The 20,600-nt window shown below is 42.8% G+C and overlaps 1 long non-coding RNA gene across 2 annotated transcripts; it reads left to right on the forward strand.

Moving 5' to 3' along the window:
- The first annotated feature begins 6 nt into the window (after nt 1–6).
- LOC104866732 lies at nt 7–17,243 on the forward strand. Of its 2 annotated transcripts, none has more exons than XR_781520.3 (4): nt 7–150; nt 1,438–1,476; nt 6,884–7,034; nt 14,678–17,243. It is a non-coding gene; the product is annotated as an uncharacterized LOC104866732 (long non-coding RNA). The 2 variants fall into 2 exon arrangements; XR_002025561.2 differs by having other exon boundaries at nt 14,681–17,243.
- The last annotated feature ends 3,357 nt before the right edge of the window (nt 17,244–20,600 follow it).

Genomic DNA, 20,600 nt, shown 5'->3' on the forward strand with positions numbered 1-20,600 from the left:
CCTCGCGCGCCACCCAGCGGCCCGGGTTTGTGGCTGCAGCCCAGCCTCGGAGATCGCGGAAGAGGTCGGGAGCCGCGCTGCCTCTGGTCTCGGAGAATCGCAACACAAAGGGAAACCTGAGCCAAAACCGCCACCGAGGCCTCTCTCCGTGTGAGTTTATTTTGATTCGAAATGCTGTGCAATCAAAGAACAGATGTGTGTTTTGCTCAAGCTGCAGGCCAACGGAAGTTAGGCTTGGAAATTCCCCGGCCCCTAGCAATTTCTTTAAAAGGATTCACGTGTGTAGCTCGCGATTAAAATTTCAGTCAGGAAAGGACCATTCCTTATTAATAAAGACTGTTTGTTACTTCCGCGTTCTGAGACTCTCCAGAAGCCAGACATTCCTTGGGGCTGGAAGGACGGGCGTCACCTGTATTCGCTGGCCGTAATTCACTCCCTGGGTGGGGAAAGCCCAAGTTTTAGTCTCCTCTAATAATTAGATTTCCTGTGAAAAGTACATAATGCAGGTTCTGGTCACTTATTTTTTTTCTCTGCCACTTTCTTCCCGTTGTCAAATATGAAATATTTTAGGTTTCCAATGACCAAATCTTGGTACTACTGTTAACTGATTAATATGAAGTATATAGCTTTTCAGCAGCAAGAATGAAGATGTTAGAAATAAAACACAAATATACATAAACAGTTACAGTTTCAAAAATATATATTTACTCTGAATGATTATACCTAGCAATGCCAAAACATCTCATGTATTAGATTTTCAGAGACGATCCCCCCTAAGTCAAGTGAATGCAACCTCTCCAGATTCTATTTCTTTACTTGAACATACACAAGAATCAGACACCTAAACAGCAATCTGATTTCTTTAGATTCCTCCGCATTCTTCCTGGGTCACTATAAATGTACATGTCTTTGATCAGCCAAACAGATACAGGTGCAGTGTACACTGTGCTCACAGAGAAGGCTGCATATTTGTTTCACAGCACGTCTCTGACGTGCACGGGGCTGTGGGGTCACTGATCATCCTGGAGGCAGTAGTATGTGCTTTATATGTGAGACACAAGGCTCACTTGGGTGCTAGAGACAAAGTCCACGGGTGTTGCAGGAACGTCCAGTTTGATGCACTGCCTTGCTCTAGGGCCAAAGACCCTGTGGAATTTATTCCACTAGAGGCCCGAACTTTGAGATAACTGAGCTGGAACAGGCAGAAAATTAGGTCTGGCTCTGCTTGCACTGCATTCAAGGGCCTGGTTCTTCACTTAAAGAGCCAAATTAGCTGAAGAACAGAAATTATAGGGCAGACAGTGTGCTCCATGGAGACAGGAGAGCAGCAAGGTGCTAGGGAGTTTGGTGGTTGCTCTGGTGAAGACGCTATTTCACTTTGGGTTGTGTTTTACCCTCAGAGATTTAGTCTTTTTTTCTCTCCATTTATCTTTACAGGCTCAATCTTAAGGAATTGAATTCTGAGGACAACGAAAGGTATTTGCTTAAGATATGACATTGGTTCTTGGGGTTTGGGGAAGAGTCAAATGGAGAAAGATCTGTCCAAAGCAGCGAGGTCTATGATTTCTGATTAGACTCACAGCGTCATCTAACATGTTCTCTTGCAAATCCATCATCCAACATTCCAGCTCTTGAAACAGCATAAATGTTAACAGAACCTGCCGGGGCACAACCCTTGAAATGAGCAAAGGTGGCCACGACTCCCTCTTGTCCTCTATTCAGATACCCCAGGATCCCTGAAAAAAATTTAAAGTTCACCAGAGAAGGGATCCTTTGTAGCTTCTGCCAGAAAGATTTCTGCAAGCGCCGAGCCACTGACGGGCACCACTGACCAGGCCAAGTGCAGAACAAGGCAACATAAACAACTGGCAATAGCGAGAGAACTGGGTGGTGGAGTCCCCTGGAAGGAGCCACCAGCCAATATCTGAGGCTGGGGCAACACGAGAACATAACACCCTATACCACAGCTGGCTGAGAAGCACATGCCGACTGCTCATGTGCACTCTGAAATCCGCTCCTCCCTTGGCAGGTTGGCAAGAGCTACCACTCCGTGAGCACCTGGCTGTGTCTCCCTGGTGCTGAAAGACGCTGCATACTCAGCTCCTCTGATTCCCTCACTGGTGTGATCGGCTGTGCCATCACCAGATAAACAACAGTTTATTGCTCTTCGATCATCACCCTTGTTGCTTTCTTTTCTTTAGACATGATCCTGGTCTTCTATTAAGTTTTCTTTGTAGGGGACGTTTGCCAGACTGCATCCTCCAAGGGTGACCACCATAGAATCCTCCATCCCACATGCTGTCCTACTGTGTGGCCTTGTGTTGACCCACAAACATGGCCAAGTTGTGACTGCTTCAACAAGGAGGGCAGGCATGATGGTGTGTGGCTTCCAAGGTGGAGAAATGAATAGCAGGAGAGTCATCCTCCTGATATGTGGCTGGGTGGGGAGAGGGTGGAGAGCCGCACTGGGAGAAGTTCCAAGAGAAGTGACTATTTGTCTTCATCCTGGTTAGCATCCCTTCTCTGTTCTTAGATGATGCATACTTAAGAAATAGCCTTGATTCAACGAAGGTACTTAGCAAGAATATTATCACCATCACGTTCACTGTGACATTTATTACAAGATGCATAAAAGCAAAGCAACATTAAAATGCAGAATGAATGCAAAGAAATATGGTAAGTCATCCATTCAGCATGCTTGGATATATTTCAGTACATCTTAAGATACTTTATAAACCCCTCTGTGAAGCAATAATATACAACAGGACAAGCTTTTGCCTTCCCCACCCCATGTGTTTTTTTCCATAAAACGGCCACCTCTCCAAGACCCTGAAAAAGTCAGTTTATCAGGGTCTACCAGAAGAAGATTCTCTGCCACCACCTCATCTCCTTGAGCCACCATTTGCAGCTCCACCTTTGGCCTCTGTTCTTCCGAGAGCCCACCCCCCTCAAATGCCCCACCACCAGCCCCGCCTGCTAGTCCACCTTCTGGCCCTCCACCTGTCCATGCAGCCGCACCACTCTGAAGCCCTGGATGGGCCCATCTCCATCTCTGGCCAGCCCTTGTCTTTATCTACCTCTCACAGCTTCAGCCTCCAGTCCCTCCGCCATCCCACATGGCGATGAGATTGCTTCTCCTGAGACACCTCTCATCAGGTGTCTGTGGTTGGCCCAAGCCCCAACTGTGCAGCTGCTGGTCTGTGAAACCCGACTTCTACTCGCCACCCTGGAAGATAGCAGTGTGCAGCCCAGACTGTAACGGCAAACTTACAGTCCACAGTATGGCAGCTCTTAGTGGTATTGCAAGATCAGGCCAAGAAAAATCAAGAACGCACCCAGAGGTTGGAGGCAAGTTTATTACACCAGTGGACTAGACAGGGATTTCTCCACAAAGCGATCAGTGGACAGGGTTTATATAGGTTAATGGAAGGGGCTGGGGATACAGAAGCAAGGCATTTATCTTCAGTTTAAGGCATTTATTATCAGTCCAAGGTTGAGGAAGTTACATTTAGTTTACATGATTTGATAGAAAAGTACACTGGATACAGACACTTCTTGAGAACAGAAGACAATGAAGGAGGACATGTGCTGGGAGTGGGAGGGGTATGAACAGGGGGAGGGGACTGGCTCTTTGTTAGGTCAGCTAGTGACAGGAAAAATCTTTTTTGCTCAGAAATAATTTTCCAGCTCAAGACGAGCCACTCTCTACTACCAGCCCTTCACCACAACTGATCTTCTGAAGTGGAAACAACGCACTCCACCATACTCTGAGAAGCCCCAGGTACTCCAGACCCACCTGCCCACCTGGGATGACTGCTGCCAGTGCTCTACGCCCTGCTCAACACTGAAGCAAGGCATAGAATCATCACTGAGGCCAGAAAGTACCTTCAAGGTCTGTTCCCCCCGACCGGCCAAGATCTAGCAGATTGGGCCAAGAAGATGCTTCCTGAGACCAGGCCACAGTGGGACTTTCACACTAGAGCGGGACAAGAGGCCCTTGCAAGATACTGCAGGGCCATCTTCAAGGGGTCTGTGCTGCTGCCCAAAAGCCAACTAACGAATCCAGACTGTCTCTGTGTTACAGAAGTCAGGCGAGTCACCCGGTGGGGTGACTTCAAAAGTGACTCTGTGAGGCGTTGCCCCATCTTCACTCCTTTGGATCCAGAGTGACCCATGGTCAGCATTGGTTTTGTGGCCCAGGCCACTCCTGACATCTGCCGCAAACTCCAAAAGCTGGAGGGATTCACCTGCATGAATGCCACCTACTGCTTGAGGTGCTAACTGAGACTATGAAGCCCAATGAGAGGTGGAAAAGAAAATAAAACAAAGGTCCCCTCCTCATGGTTGTGCTCAGAAAACCAGATCCTAATTCTAGGCCAGGATTACCATGCAAGGAGGGAACCAACTACTGACCCCCTTGTGCCCAGACCAATGTGCCCATTGTAAAAAATTTAGACATTGGAAAAATGAATCCCCCAACCAAAAGCAAAGCCCCCCAAGCCAAAAAGCTTCTGACTTCACCGGCTCCAACCACCAACCCAATCCTCTGGGGCTCATTTGGAAAGCTCCCAACTGTGGCACTGGTTCTTATGACCAGCATGAGCCCAGTTGCCTGGTCTGATTGGACTTGCAGAGATTAAGCCAGGTTAGGATAGACCAGGCTCCCTAACTCTGGGTCCCTGGGAATCCATGGCTGAAATGACAGTTGGGAGCCAACCTACAACTTTCGTGGTTGACACAGGAGCTGAACACTCTGCAGCGACCACCCCACCCCAGTAGCCCCCTTGACCAAGACAGACACCACCGTTGTGAGGGCAACTGGAGTCCAGATGGCATGGCCCTTTAGCCAAGCACAGACCTGACAGTTAGGGGATGTGAAGTGGTCCACGAGTTTTGTGTCTGCCCGAGTGCCTGGCCCTCTCCTGGGAAGAGACCTTCTGGCTAAACTTGGGGTGCATATAATGTTTACCCCTGAGGGGCCTGCTAACCCGACCAGAGATGCTTGGAAAGGATGGATACTCTCTGTAACCGACCCCAGAGAGGATGAGTGGAAACTGCATACTGCAGATTGGGAAGAAATAAAACCCAGATTTGCTAGAGGCATTTCTAGAGGTTTGGGCGGAAAAGTCCTACTTTGGCTTAATATATAACCAGAACGTATTCATCATTAGAACAAAATATTCATAAAATATAATTTTAATGATACATAATTTAACTGTTCATAACTACTTGAGTTAATACTTAATGTGCTTTATGGAGGAAAGTCATTGAGCCTGATCATCTGCTAAAGAAACTCCTGTACAAGCCTCCTTGTGCCCCTTTTAATTTCTAGACCTTAAGGAATCTTGGAAATGAGTCCAGGAAGGGACTTCTACCTTTCAGTCCTTCCATATTTGGCATCTAGATGGCCCCATTGCTCTAAAGTTGACTGTAATGTGTGATGTGACTCGCAAGGACTGTGGGGACACTCGCGGGCACCTCCCGTGGCACTGGCTGGGCTTAGTTTTTGGTAGAGATAGGATTCTGCATGCACAGTTGGAGGAAGGCCCGGGAGTTTTCATGGCTGTCAATTTTTAAAACCCTTGGCTCCCCGAGGATAATCCTTGGAAAGTAAAACATGGCCATTTTAAGCTCAACTTGAATTATTGAGCACACAGACATGAAAATTTTCAATATCTAGGAAAATAGAGTGCACAGAGATGTTACTGAATTTCTCTAAATTAAGCAAGAATGGTAAATGGCTGCTTTTTCTTCCTGAAGCCTCCTAGGAAGTTCCTGCAATTTGCTAAGAGATCTCCAGGCTCCCTTAAAACTCACAGACTGAAATACTTAGCAACAAATTAGCAGAAAAATACAACTCCCTGAAGCTATTTCATACTTAGGGAGATGGTTATAAAAACTTTGAGTGAAACAGTAAATTTCCCACTTTCAGAATTTTTAGAAACAACAGAAACAGCTCAAACCCTTCACGTGTATTTTCTTTACCTGCCTGGGGGAGGGCAGTCCTGCAAATGTGTAAGAAGAAAAGCTAATGAATGAAGACACCTTTAAGGAGCTTTAACACCGGTCTTGGAACAAAAGGATTATTTCCTTTACTTCTGCCTTTAATTTATCTCTTCCGTTCACAGAATTTTCTTAACCTTTTTTCTCCCTCTTGACCAGCTTGAAAACGCAATTTTCTCCCATCATATTAAATCCAAATTCCACACAAAAAAGATGTGCTTTTCTGTAATGTGAATTGCCAGTAAGGCTTGGACTCTTGATAGTTTGTTTGGAGTTTCTAGCAGGGGAGCACAGCTACTCACATACCCTTGACGGAGGAAACGGTCCTCCTCTATTGCGGGTGGTTGTCCTCTTCGATTGAGCGCGCACCTTCTGGAGGGACGCACATGGAGCAGTGAGGGAGGAAGGGGACATCACCGGGCCAGCCAGATCGGCCGAATCAACCCTGGTGATCGGTGGGGTGACAGATGTTGCAGCCAGGTCGTCCTCACATCCGTTGGACTCTTGCTTGTAAAGTGACAAAGATAGGAGCTAAGAGACGATGCTGCAGGAGGAAAGAGGCCTTTTATTGTAGAATTCCCTGGGGAGACAGGTGCTTAATCATTGTGTTAACTCTAGGAAAAAATAAGATGCAACTAAAATGACCAAAATGTGTTTCAGTAAGAGATTTAAATATTCCCCCAAATTGTTGAGACCATGTTTATGTGTATAAATAGAAAGTGCATGTTATTTTTTATTGATTTGATATTGCTCAATATTGCACATGGCATATTAAGCTCAAAATTCCTACTGAAAATAGCAAAACTATAAAAGGCTACCAGCCATGTTGGTTTCCGATGCTGTGGTCTAACCATCGCAATCTTCTGCCTCTCAAACCCAGCTCCAGAATGCTGCACACATGTTCTGCCCATGTCCCCGAAGACCTCACCATTCCTGGAGAGTCTGGCAGCTCCTCACTTCCCAAGGACCCAAGGCTGCTGCGAAGTGCTGTCCAGTGACCCCTTGACATGGTGAATGAATACCAATTTGAGGTGAGTTTTCTACTGTCTCTCAGTGGCCTTAGAGATAGCATACAAAATAAAGAAATATATTAACTGTTGCATGACTTATCAAACATCCCTAATTAAATTTAGGTTCTGATCTAGAAGGTAAGAGCACAAATAGCTAGAATACTTAAAATCTTGACCTCAAAGTAAAAAAGTTGTACTTCATTATAATTCTCCCAAGATATTTAAAGGAATCTTGGGTTCTAGAAAAAAGCTTTTTCTCACAAACTATAAATTATTATGCTTAATTGTACTTTTGCATTGCCCTAAATTTATTTTGATGTCTAGCTGTTTTTGGCCAAAATCCTATGTGAGTCAGTCATTCTATTGCACTCTTTTATCTCTTTCTTTGTCCTTCTGTTATGTTCAATTAGACACTATATCTATCAATAAAAAGAAATTACAACTTCCAAGATTTGGATTCCATATGATTACCACCTTCCAAAGCGCAATAAAAGTAAGGCATTTTTCAAGTAATTGCATAGAAGAAAGCATCATGCTCTGTGGTTTCTCTCTGAGTGTCTCCTGCTTGCCAACTGAGCTGGACCCGTGGAAGCAAGCAGGAGGCAGGGCTGCTTTTGCTCATCACTGCCTCCTCTAACTCTGTTCTGGGAATCCATCCCTCTGACAGAAGCTCCAACAGGGTCCCTAGTCTTTTAGAGCTTTCTAGAAATAAATATTCACAGGAAACTATTAAATAATTCAAATTTCATCCAGTATAATATCAAAACTCCAACTTTCATTTAATTTAAATTTTCTTCCTTCTTCCAATGCTGGCCTATTTCAGGCAAAGTGCCCAAATGGCTTCATGCTGCAGGTCTGGTAACAGAGGGGGGAACTTTACTGCAGACGCAAGGGATCTTACTTGCCAGGGACACTGTCATCTGGCAGCAGGACCACTATGTGGTGGTCACACAGTAGTTGGCCCTTTTTTTCCATGGGACTTTGATGTTTCCTTGGAGTTTTTCCAGCTGAACACCTGGAATGACAGTCCCACTGAGGCAGACATTGCAGAGTCCTGGTTGGGCTTTTTGGACAATTTGTGGCTGGGTGTCTTTGATTCATATGGGGCTCTTGGTGAATACCTGTTAGGGCACTTACAGTGGACTCTGGGGACACACGCGATCCTGCACTGGCTGTGGGGACTCAGTGTCAGCCAGCACTTCACCCCTGACTCTTCAATGGCTGAAAGGGGATGAACACCAGAGAAAGTGTGCACCAAGGAGCAAGAGAGAGGAAACTGCACCAGATAGACCGAAATCCTGCCAACTATTCTACAGCACACAAAATGATAGAATGCTTCTTTGTGATCAATAAAGCCAGCGTATCCACAATACCAGGAGATAACACTGATAACACCAAATAATAACAATAAAAATATCATGCCAGTTTTTCTTATGAAAATATATATATGAAAAATTTTAAATGCTATATGAGCAAATAAATTTAGTAGGAGATAAAACAAGTGATTCACTACAACCAAATAAAATCTCTTCCAGCACGGTAAAGATGGTATGTACTAGAAAATACATACCTACATGTATGAAAGTTACTGGAAGGAGAAACAGCACATGAATATTTCAAAAGACAATAACAAGATAGTAATAGAGCTCCTCCTGATTCTTTACTTTAAAATACCTCTTAACAAATAAGGAACAGAAGGATGTTTTCTAAAAAAAAAAAAAAGAAAAATATAGATTTTTGAACCAATTTTTTTTGCCAGCAACTAAGCATTCCCAACAAAAAAGCATAAAGTTTCCCTTTGTACCTACTATTACATCATTTAAGGTTCTAAACTGCCCATTAGTACTTGGAAAAAATGGAAATGAAGAGACAACATAATAACAGTACACAGATAATGTGATTTAAACTTAACACTCCAAAGCACCTGCTGAAAACCTATGGAGGCATAGATTTGAGGCCAAAATATAAATTGAAATATGTTATTGCCTATCAGTGAGAATATATATGTAAGAGAAAAAAACACAATAAAACAATCCTATTTACAATTTTAGCAAGAATGAAAACCTGAGAGATGGGCTTCTGTGCAGTGCCCACATGAAGAAAATCACAAGCCCTGGCTGCAGTTCGTAAAAACAGAGCAATAGATGACATTTTGGATGGAGTAGTGAGTATTATGAAGATGTCAGAATAATTTATAGTCTAATGTGATTCCAATTCAAACATCAATGGATTTTTTAAAAAATTTAAAGTGACGATAAGACTTTTGGGGGGCAAAAAGTGCACATTGGATGCTAACAAAGATTACAAAAGGAAAAGTGATCGATGAAAACTGGTCCTACCAAATATGAACTTAAATGCAGTAATAAATAAAACAGTCTGACAAAGTTTTAAGATATCAAAATCAAATTAGATTATTCTAAAAGACATAACATTAAAGTAAACATGAGATAAAACAAAACAAAGCCTGAAAATAGAGAGATAAATGTCTTTGTGGTCCCTTTGTGGTTAAAACAACTTAAAGTTTTACTTAACAATTTAGAAAGAAAACAAAGGGAGAAGCTTTACCCCTCCTTGCTGACCTCCTTACAACATTTTGAAACATTTCCTTTCAGTTTTACAAATGTGTCTATATGCATATATATAATACATCTGTTCATCTATTTGGGAACTAAAACATATAGTTTTTTAGTTTGTATAAACACATGTTACCTTAAAATTATTTTAAGAAGATGTACATATCTAAGTAATTAAACCGTATTTTACTAAACTAAGAACAAAGTTGGAGGGCTTACATTTCCTGTTTTCAAAACTTACTGCAAAACTCTAGTAGTCAAAAGACTGGTGTAATTGTACATATATATGTCTGGGACAGAACTGAAGGTCCGCAAATGACTCCTACATGTATGGTCAGCAAGTATCCCACAAGGGTTCCAAGACCATTCAATGAGGGAGATAACAGTCCTTTCAGTATATGATGCTGGAGCCACTAAATACACACATGGAAGAGTGATTTAGCATGTCTTGCCAAATATAAAAGTCATCTGAAAATGGATCAAATACCTGTCTAAAAGTAAAGGCTAAACCTATAAAACTCTCAGAAGGAAACAGCTGTGACATAACTTCATGTCTTCCACTAGGGCAACCATTTTTCAAATATGACATCAAAAGCACAAGCAACAAATAAAAATAGATAAATTAAACAATAAAAATTAAAAAGTTAAATGCGTGGAAAGAAACTATCAAGAGAGAAGACAATCCATAGATTGGGATGTAGAGCTGCTTGCGGCTTTGTCCTCAAGTAGTCAGCTGGTTTCCCCTTCAACAGATGAGATGTTAATGACTCTGTCTTAGACTCCCTCTCACTGCTCCAGTAAGTCAGTGCCGTGCTGAGAAGTTCGCATGACCCATGCTGTGAGAGAAATGCCCCAAATGCACAGTCATTATCACTGGTCAAGATCTTTTCCCAGCACACAGACTTCTTTTTCCACTTAAACCAAAATCAGACATTTAAGGGTGAATTTAGGGATCAGGTGAACAGATGTGGATATGTTTATGAAAGAGATCATCTGCCTAACATTCCTCTGAGCTGTTTCTGAGGCCTAAGGTTTTACTTATCCACTTAGCCCAGTAATTTTATATAAATATATATTAACACTTACAGTGTCTTCTTAAAGCCACCACACAGCATCACCAAGGACACAGAATGATGATTTCCGACTATGGGGGGCATGCAATGACTTAAATCCCCAGCCAGGGTCTGTGGCCAGCAGTTAGATGTTGGGCAAACTCTCTCCTCTTTGTCCAGCATGTTCTCCTTAGGTAAGACAGACACAAATGTCAACACTGGGGAGACCCTCAAGGACCATCTCTGGATCCTTGGTGCACTCCCAGTTTAGAACTGCAGAAGCAAGTTCTGTGTTGTAGATGTGCTTGAGTGTGTCCCTCAGCGATTCGTGTTCTAGAGGCAGATTTTGGTACCAGGGAAGTGGGGCTATTATAACTATACCTGATCATATGGTTCAGAAGCTTTTGGAACTGGTTCTCAGGAGGAGTTTGGAAAGTTTTGGAGATGTCATCTACAGAAGCTGTAGAATGCCATAAGTTGAGTTTGATGAGAGATTCTGATTGGAACTCAAGACCAGAATGCTGGTAGGAATGCAGGCAGTAAAGACTCCATTGGTAGTTGGACCCGAGAACATTTGTGCTACGCTCTGGTAGGAAATTTGCCTACCTTTGCCCATATCTTGAGACTTTTCAGGAGACTGCGATTAAGGGCATCAGAATAATTAATCTGGCAGAGGAAATTTCACAGTAGTCCAACATTCAGGCTATGGCATGAGTACTGGTGGAGACTTTTAGTCAAATTTAAAGTGAGAAACTAGAGCCAAAACCCATCAAAAAGTTTGTAGTTTCACCTGAGAGAAAGCACCTACAGCATTGAAACAACGGAGAGCACAATTACTAAAAAGATTAGCATCAGAAAGCCAAATAGGAAATATATCAGTAAAATATGAAAGATGGTTTGAAGTCATGCTAGAAATCTGCAAGACCCCCACCCATCACAGGTACAAGGGTGGGAAACTGCAAAGCTTTCATTTTGAAAAGACAGTCCCACTGTTCCCTGCTTGAGAGGGCCACCTAGGGATTTGGTTTCTTGCGATTAGTTTCACAGGACTAAGCGCTCCAAGCTAGGGAAACACACAAACACTGCAGCCGTGATACAAGAGGGCCTAGCTACTGCTAGACCTTACAGCAGAATTGGGCATCATCTACATGATGCTGGTTTTACGGGTACATAGAATCAAAGAGTTGTGGGACAAGTGAGGTTTCCATTCAGAATTTAGAAGGCCTTGGAGGCCAGGCAGTGTACTGAGAGAGCAACGTCTGAAGCTATAATAGTGAAGCTAAAAGAACAGTGGAGACTCCAGGAATTTGGAGATGTCAGAAACAGAATGTCTTCTGAGAAATGCCTTAGGCAGTGAATGGTGTAGCCCAAGGGACAGGCCGTGAGTGCAAAAATTGGCAAAGCCATAGGGACAGTCCCCCCGCTGCCACCCCAATTTTTAGCACACATGTTGCCACAATGGGGCCCAGGTGCCAGACGTGGAGCTGCAGGATTCAATTTTGCCCTGCTGGGTTTTGGCCTTTACTTTTGTTTCACTTATTTCTATAGTCCTGCTTCTCAGTTTTGGAATGGGCGTGTTTATCCTATGCCATTGTATGCTAGAAGTATTTAACTTTCTTTTTTGATTTTTATAGAGTTTATAACTAAGCATTGACCTTGAGTCTCAAAGGAAACTTTTGGACTTGGACTTTTCAGCAATGATAGAACTATTAAAGTTTTGTCAACTTTTACAGATGGGCTAAATGCATTTTGCATAGAGAGATACACATGAGTCTTTGGGAAACAAGGACAGAATGTTATGGCTTAGATCTAGAAAGTCCCCCCAAACTCTCATTGCTCAGAGGTGAGAGACTTTTAGGTTATTGGATCCTGGTAGAAATATACTAAGCAGTAGATTCATCCACTAATGCGTTCAGATGAGTGTACCGTTAGAAGATGGGGCCTGGTGAGAGGTGCATCACTGGGGCTGTGACCTGGAAGGGTAAATCTCCCTCCCAAGCTCCTCCCCTCACTCACCACTTCCTATAATAAGCACCTCCCCTCCACTGTGCCTCTCTGCCATGTCATTTCTGCCTCACAGCCAGCCAGTCATGGACTGCAACCATGAGCCACAACAAACCGCTCATACTTTAAATTGTGGATGTGGGGTAATTTGTCTCAGTGAGGAGAACGTGACTAAGATGTGTGTGCACCAACTCACTAGGACATAGGAGAATACCCGTGTTCTCCGAGCATAGGCTCAGATTGCCGACCTATATTCACCTCCCAGGATCCCTTCCACTGACCCTTTGCCATCTCCTGTCGCATCGTGGAAGAGGTGACTCATGGGACCTCTTTGGACTTACAGCTTTTCTTCAGCTCTGTGCAGAATACATCCACCTAGGCTCCATAATACTAAAACTGTATCTAGATACAACAGCAGTACCTCAGTTCACGGAGCATTTGGCAAAATTTTGTTTTGTTTGCCAACTCCGTATTGGTTGCAAACGTGACCACAGCCATCTTTCCCTCACCAACCCAAATGTGACTATCTTTTCCAAAATGGTAGAACAAACTAAATTCGTGAACAAGGTATCACTGTGTTTCTGATGTCTCATATCAGAGTGTAGCTTCAAAAAGGGAAAACTGAGGAGTACAAAGTGCCTCCTGCTGGCTCTGTCTCTGTCCCTCTTCTTGCTGTGCACCTGAGTGCTTTATCCTGGGTTATGTCTTTCTACTAGGGACAACAAGTTTCTGTTCTCCTAAAATTCATGTTGAAGCCTTAAGCTCAAATGTGATGGTATTCAGAGGTGAAAGATTTGAGATGCAAATAAATTAGGTTGAGGGCATATGGGTGGGGCCCCCTTGTTGAAATCAGTACACTTAAGAGAGATTAGCCTTCTCTCTCTCTCTCCTCCCTCCCTCCCCCTACCCCCCTCTAAAAGGAGGAATCCATCTTTGAACTAGAAGGAAAGTCCCACACCATGAGCCTAACCACACTGGCATCCTGAACTCACACTTCCACTCTCAAGAACTATGGGAAATAAATATTTGTGCTTTGAACCACTCAGTCTATGATATTTTGTCATGCAGTCTGAGATAAATAAGATATTCCCTAAGCATAATGGAGTCCCATGAAGTCTGGCACTTGATCTGTTCAATAAGAAATAGAGAAATTCTTAAACTTCCTTACAAAAAAGCCTGATTTTCAAGAGTTGCTATACATTTTGTGATCTATGAGTCTTTTACTAAGTAGAATGTGTCCTCTCTTTTCTAGAGCAAAGAGCCTCATATTTAGCCATGAGTTGAAAGGATGCAAGGGAACATTGTTTAGGAATGAAATAAAATTATTATGGCATATTGTACCACATATATTTATAATAACACTCACAGAATAGCTCATAAGTGTTCATTCATACAACCCACACCTTCACCTTCTCTTCTGACTTAAACATAATACAGCATGTACTATATTTCATATTCCAGCCCCTCACTCTAAAAATCTAGCTTTTCCTTGGGATCCAGTTCTCCAGCATAATGTTCATGAGAAATACTGACCATGGCAGTTTGACAATTCCAGAGACTCAGGTAAATGACTCAAGATCTCCTCAGAATGAACCTTCACTGAACACAGAAATCTCCAATTCACCTTGCGCTGGCCCTGTGAACTTGATCTTAACAGCTTATTGGCACTTTGATTATCGTCGATAATGATGATAAGACATTATGATGATAAGACAAATGTTCACCTTTTGTGCTGATTAAAAAGACTGGTGCACTGCGCCTGGCTAAGCTGTTTCACATTTTAGATGGACTTGAACACACAGTTTTGTTAAACTCACTCTTTCTAACAGAGTTCTGCACGTCATATTTACAAATATATTTCCCATCAATCACAGGAAGGTATTTAGCAGTCCAGAAGGAGTTTTTGCAACATGCTAGTTAACACAGGTAATGCACCCTCCCTTCATTCAAAAAGGTCAAAGAAGTGTAGCAGGTCTCCCTTTCACTGGGAGGAATACATTCACATTCTTCTGACCTCTCCCCCACTTTTCTCCAGCAGAACTGATGATGCTCCCAGGATTGACCGGATGATCCCCCACCCCACTGCACAACGGTGAAAATATCTTAACACCTTTGGGCTCTGCTGTGCTCTGCTGTGCTCACTGGGTACAGAAAGGCCCTGAGAAGATAGCAAATGTATTCAGATTTTTGTTTGTCTGCAGTTTGATGTAATATTGTTTTATTTTTGGCCCCCAATTGCTCAGCAAAAGAAAGAACTTGGTTAAGCTGCTGATTTCCTCTAAATTGCTGAGCATAAGGATTATAGCTTGATGAAGTCATTTAGTACTGAGTGTTTATTTCAAACCATGCCAGTGGCTCTTGCTGGTGTTTTGCATGGGGAATATGATGATGCTTGGTTTTTGTGGAGTTGAAATAACTATGAATTTACCAGTACCACCTTGAGAGGAGTTTTAAAATTTTATTTCACTTTTAGGGCTTGAAATATAAACCTCCACTTAGGTTTTTGAGGAAGATAGCACAGAGAGAAAGCACATAAACTTTGACTTAATAACACCAGTTGCAACTTCTCCAGACATTTCTGAACTCTGAAGCCCGATAATCATCAGTGTTGGATGTGGCATACTTAGGACTTCTCCCAAGAAAGCCCTTTGTAATGGAGTTCCATTCTGGTAGAAAAGGTATGCTCGTGACATCAATACTAAAGAGAGAGGTGGAAGTAGGAGATGAGAATACTACTTACATAATAAATACATCTCATCTTCTTTCCACTTTTCTCATTATTGTTTTTCTTTTCTCCCTGTTCTCCCATACCTGAGGAGAAAAGGGTGAGTTGAGAAGGCAGTCTGTGCTTATCCAAAATAATAAAAAATAAAATTTGAGAGAAGAAAACTGCTCGCTCTCCAGCTACCCTTTCACCCATTCGGTAAACGTATATTTGTTGAACACTTGTAAAATGCTAGACAGTGTACTGAGAATATACGAACAAAACTGAGTTGCTTCTCAATTCAGTCATGCATACCATAAACGTTACCATTTAGCCAGTGCTTGATTCAGAAAAAATGAAAACATATGCAATAAATATGTAAAAGTATTCAAAATGCCGAGAGAGCAAAAACTTGAGGAAATAACTAGGACCTGTCCTGCAGCCTGCATATTCTATTCGAAGTTTCTGAGGCACACAGGCCACCGTGGAGACTCTGCCAAGCACCCTACAGTTCCGGTGCTAGGGGGTGGCCCCGGAGGGCAGAACGGTTATGATCTCTGGAATCACACAGCCCCGAGCTTCTGTCCCTATCATGGCAGACTGCTAATTTTCCTTCATTACACATTTTCCTCTTCGTCCTCAATTATAAACCCTGAATTCAGTTGGGCATATGCCTACCAACTGTAGACTGTTCCCAGTCTGCTTGGTAGCTGGGCACAACTTTGAAATTACACTCTGCTCAAGTAGAAGTGGTGCTTTTAACTTCTAAGAAGTATCCTTGAGAGAAGTGGAATTTCTCTTTCTCTGTGTTTTTTATTCTGCAAGCAAGCAGTTGGCCAAGAATGCTGGTGCTAGAACCATGGCATCAGATCATCAGATGGAAAGCTCGTATGGAGGACAGCAGAGCAACACCAGCCCCAGAGTGTGAGGACTGTGAAGCTACCCTACCGCTCTGTGTGGCTGTGAGAGGGAAATAAAACCTGCATTTGGTTCTTAGGTTCCTGTCATTTTCAGCCCAGTCTAATACTAATAAGACTTTAGGCAAACACAACCTACAACCCACTGAGACTCACTCAGTTTCCTCTTCATAAAATAAAAATAATGCCCATTTTTGTACGTGTTAAAAGAAAGAGTAAATAAATTTAATTCATCTAGAACAATGCTAGGTATCCAGTGGGGTTATTACCAATAGTAGCTACTCAAATATTGTGCTCTACAAGTCTCCAAAACTTAAATCAAAATTCCTGTCCCCTGATAATCTGTTCTCACATCAGTCTTCCCAGGGACTGTTTGCGTCTTCAAAATGGCCCTTCTTCCGAATTTGGTACAACCATAGGAAGGAGATCCATAGATTGATGGGGAAGAAGAGGCTCCCAGCTAGAGAATGGCAGCTTAAGCGACTCTGATGATTGGGTGGGAAGCTAACATGACATGAAAAGCACTGTCACACCTTTCAAGTTGTCTCATCCTACAGTGGTATTTGATGCTCCACTTGCCTCTCAGCCTGACACTCAAATGTAAGTGTATGTGCCACACAATCATGAAAAGGAGGTTCATGGAGATAAATGTTCTCTTATACTAGACTAAAACAGGAGCAACAGGAAGGGTGGGAGCACCTTTAGTGGGGAATTTCTTTTTAGTAGAATGTGTTTGGGGAAGTCAGAAGGAGAATTTATCAGGGCTACAACTTCCCCTCCATCCTTCCTGGTCACCTGCCCTGCTCATGATCTAAGGGACTTGGGCAGACTCTGGACCCAGCGAGACAAATTGTCAGCCCTTAGAGACAGCCTTGGTGGGCGTCATTTCACGGACAGGCCAACAAGGTTTCAGTACCTGATTTGTGTTACCGTGGACCACAAGCCATTTATAATATCCAAACCTCAGTTTCTTCATCTGTAAGTGCAAAAATAAACTACAATTTTTTTCTGAATATGAAAGCAAACAATCAATCCAGTTAGTCTTAAATAAATGTGTCTTATTAACTAATTGAATGCTAACCTCTTTGTAATCACTTAGCTAGATTTTCCTCAGTTTTTATGTCATTCTTAACAATGAAAGTTAAGAGTTTGTATTGGGGATGTGTAGACAGTGGATACTCAAGATCTGATGATTGAATCAGGAATTGGAAAATATTTATGGAACATTTATACTATACCATGCATTGTTCCAGGCACTGAGGATTACTGTCAACCCCTGCCGCATTACTGGAAACCTCTGCAGGAGGCTCCAGTCTCCTGCTCAGTGTATGAGGCAGGACTGAAGGAAAAAAACTAAAAGAACTAAGAGAGACAGAAAGTGGGGAGCCAGGATGACCAATGCCAGTGCAACCAACAAAGGCACTGGCCAATTCAGGCTACTGATTTTTATTGGTAATCAGTTGGGGTAAAGGCAAGCTCTACGCAAGGGTGTGCAGTTGTGCAGTTTCTATGGAAACCAGTGGAGGCAAGGCTTGTAAAAGGGAAAGACAGAGCATTCTTGAATTAGGAACAGAATAGACAAAATATATGGTTGTAATTAGATCATTGTCCTTCTGGTTAAGAAAGTTTTAACTGGAGAACAGAATTTGGGTGGGAGTTACTCTGACTTCTGTACAAAGGCTTTGGCCAAACTCACTTCTATAACCCAACTGAGAGGTTAACTCTTTACAGCCTGCAGTGCTTACAGCTTGGTTGGGCATAATCAATACTGCAGTCTCCCACAGAGGGTGTTATAAAGAATAAGAGAAACAAAGACGCTGGCACTAGAAGTCTGCTGGGAGACAGGCACAAAAATAAGCTACTGTTAGATGCTGTTAAATGTCGTAGAAAAATAACAAAAAAGGATAGTATGATAGAGAGTGCCTTAAAAGGAGGGAGGTGGATGGTCATTGCTTTAGTGAGTGTTGGGGAAGGAGCTATGAAAGCAGATTATTTCATTGCAACCTGAACTGTGAGAAAGAGGCAACTCTGAAAAGGTTGAGGAGAAGAACACTCTAAGCAGGAGAAACAGAAAATGTTAAGGCCCTGAAGCAGAATAAGGTAGACAGGTGTGAGGGACAGAAAGGAAGGTCGAGGTTGGCAGAGATCAACAGATGAAGACAGCAGAGACGTGACCCGAGTTTGAGGGAGGCAGATTGTGTATCATTTGGTGAGCCAAAGGAGATTCCAGAGTTTTAAAATTTTCTTTCCTATTATAAAATCCTTGGGAGAGTATCAACTAGGTCAGAGACGTGATCTGTCCTGTGCTTCAAATGTTTGTCTTGTGGCCTCTGTGAAAGCTGGTCTGAAGAGCATGCGACGGGTGAAATAAGGGCTAGGTGTACTACTGGAGTCTAGGTGCCGCTATCTGACAGCTGCAGTAATGGAGGTGTGCTAACCAGGTAAGGTTAAGGCTGTGCTTCTGAAGGGGAGAAAAAGGACCCGCTAATGGACTGGCTGTTTTGTGTGAGTTAAGGGGAAAAAAATCAAGACTGTTTTAAATGAACAGTGAGGGGCACTGGGATATGACATAATGGAAGAAGAGGGGATGGCTGGGAAAAAGTCAATAGTTCTTTTGCAAAATATGCAAAGTTAGAGATACATATCAGACGTTCAGGTGGGGAAAATGCTTTGTAAGCACTTGGATGCTGGATGTATGATTTTGTAGCTGATGAGAAGGTATTGAAAGAGCCACAGATATAAGACTCGTCAGCATATAATGCTATTGAAAGCTATGGAAAAGTGTGAGATTACCTATACATGAGGAAAGATAGAAGGACCAAGGACAGAACCTTTTCCAACATTTAGAGGTGAAGGGAGGAGAAGAAGGAATCGATAAGAAAAAAATCAAACAAATATACAGACACAAAAGCCTACAGATCCAACATATTAAGGAGGTAGTAAATAAGTGTACCAAATGCTAATGAAAAGTCAAGTAGCATTAGAGCAGAAATTGTGCTTTGGCATTTGAGACACATCTCCAGCAACTTGGGTGTGGTAGGCCCATGAACAGTTCTGGGAAGTACTAAGAGTAGTAGTTATAGTTTTAACTGATAGCTAAGTTTAAAGTCAGTCCTAATATGATACATTTCTGGAACACTAAACAAATGCCAATTTTTTGTGTGTTTTGTCACTATTTTTTTGTTTGTTTTGTTTTTACAGGGCTAGAGATCAAACCCAGGCCTCTTGCACATGCTAGGCAATTGCTTTACTGCTGAGATACATACCCATCATGTATCAGGGATTCCCCCAGCACACAAACACCTACTGTACATTATAGATGAGGAGACTATAGCTCAGATGGATTAATGACATACCAATGTAGTGTCTTTATACAATCTCTGTATAGCAAAGCTAGAACTACATTTCCCAGAATCCCCTCACCTGGATGAATCCATATTACAGTTTACAGAGAGACATTGAGCTGGACTTGGATGCAGAAGTGAAGGGCAGCCACGAGCTTTAAAGCTGGTGCAGGGTAGGGTGTGGGGTGAGCAACTTATCCTCAGGGTTGCTGCAGTACTGGCTTGCCTGGTGGCCTGGGACCATGGATCTCCTCCTTCCCCTTCTCCAGTTCCTGAGCTAGGGTTAAATGCAGCCACAGGCTGCCTTTGGCAGGACACTTGAGTCACGGGGTTGGATGCGGTGAAAAATGGACCAGGTTCTAATTTGTGCGTGTGGCTTCCAGATTGTCCTCACGGGTCCCAGTATCCTCGTTTCCCCTGCTCCACCCTTCCCTCATCATCAAGCTCTTCTGCCCAACTGCCCTCTCAGCTGACCTACAGCAACTTCAGATCACCACAATCCATACAGGCAACAGGTCCTACACCTGAGCATATCGCTTATCAGACAAAGTAGGTCTGCTTCCCAGGGACCCCCAGGATCACCCACCAGAAAGCAGAAAAACCTAATTAAAACCATAGCTTTTCTGGATGCAGGTCCTCCCATATTTCTACTGTTCCAGGATACCTTTTAGGCCTACAAATAAATGAAAGATTGAATGAAAACCACAGAATTGAAGTAAGGAGCTCACTGGTTCCACCAAGATGTAATCACTCTAAAACAGGGAGAGTCACCTCACACACTCGACTGGAGGTGATTGGTGAAAGAGAAGAAAACACTGGGCTAGTTAATTCATGTTCCTCCATCAGTTCAGGTTTTGTCAGTGAGCAAGAAAGGCTAGGAAATTAGGATGACTGAAGATGAATAGCAAATTTTGTCAAGTGTACTAATAGGAAGGTCTTTCAAGTCATTTGCACCTGTTCATTCGTAGACTTAAATACTTTATTATATAAATA

The sequence above is a fragment of the Fukomys damarensis genome, unplaced genomic scaffold (assembly GCF_012274545.1).
Source record: "Fukomys damarensis isolate Sample0158 unplaced genomic scaffold, DMR_v1.0_HiC HiC_scaffold_31, whole genome shotgun sequence".
Classification (NCBI taxonomy): Eukaryota; Metazoa; Chordata; class Mammalia; order Rodentia; family Bathyergidae; genus Fukomys; species Fukomys damarensis.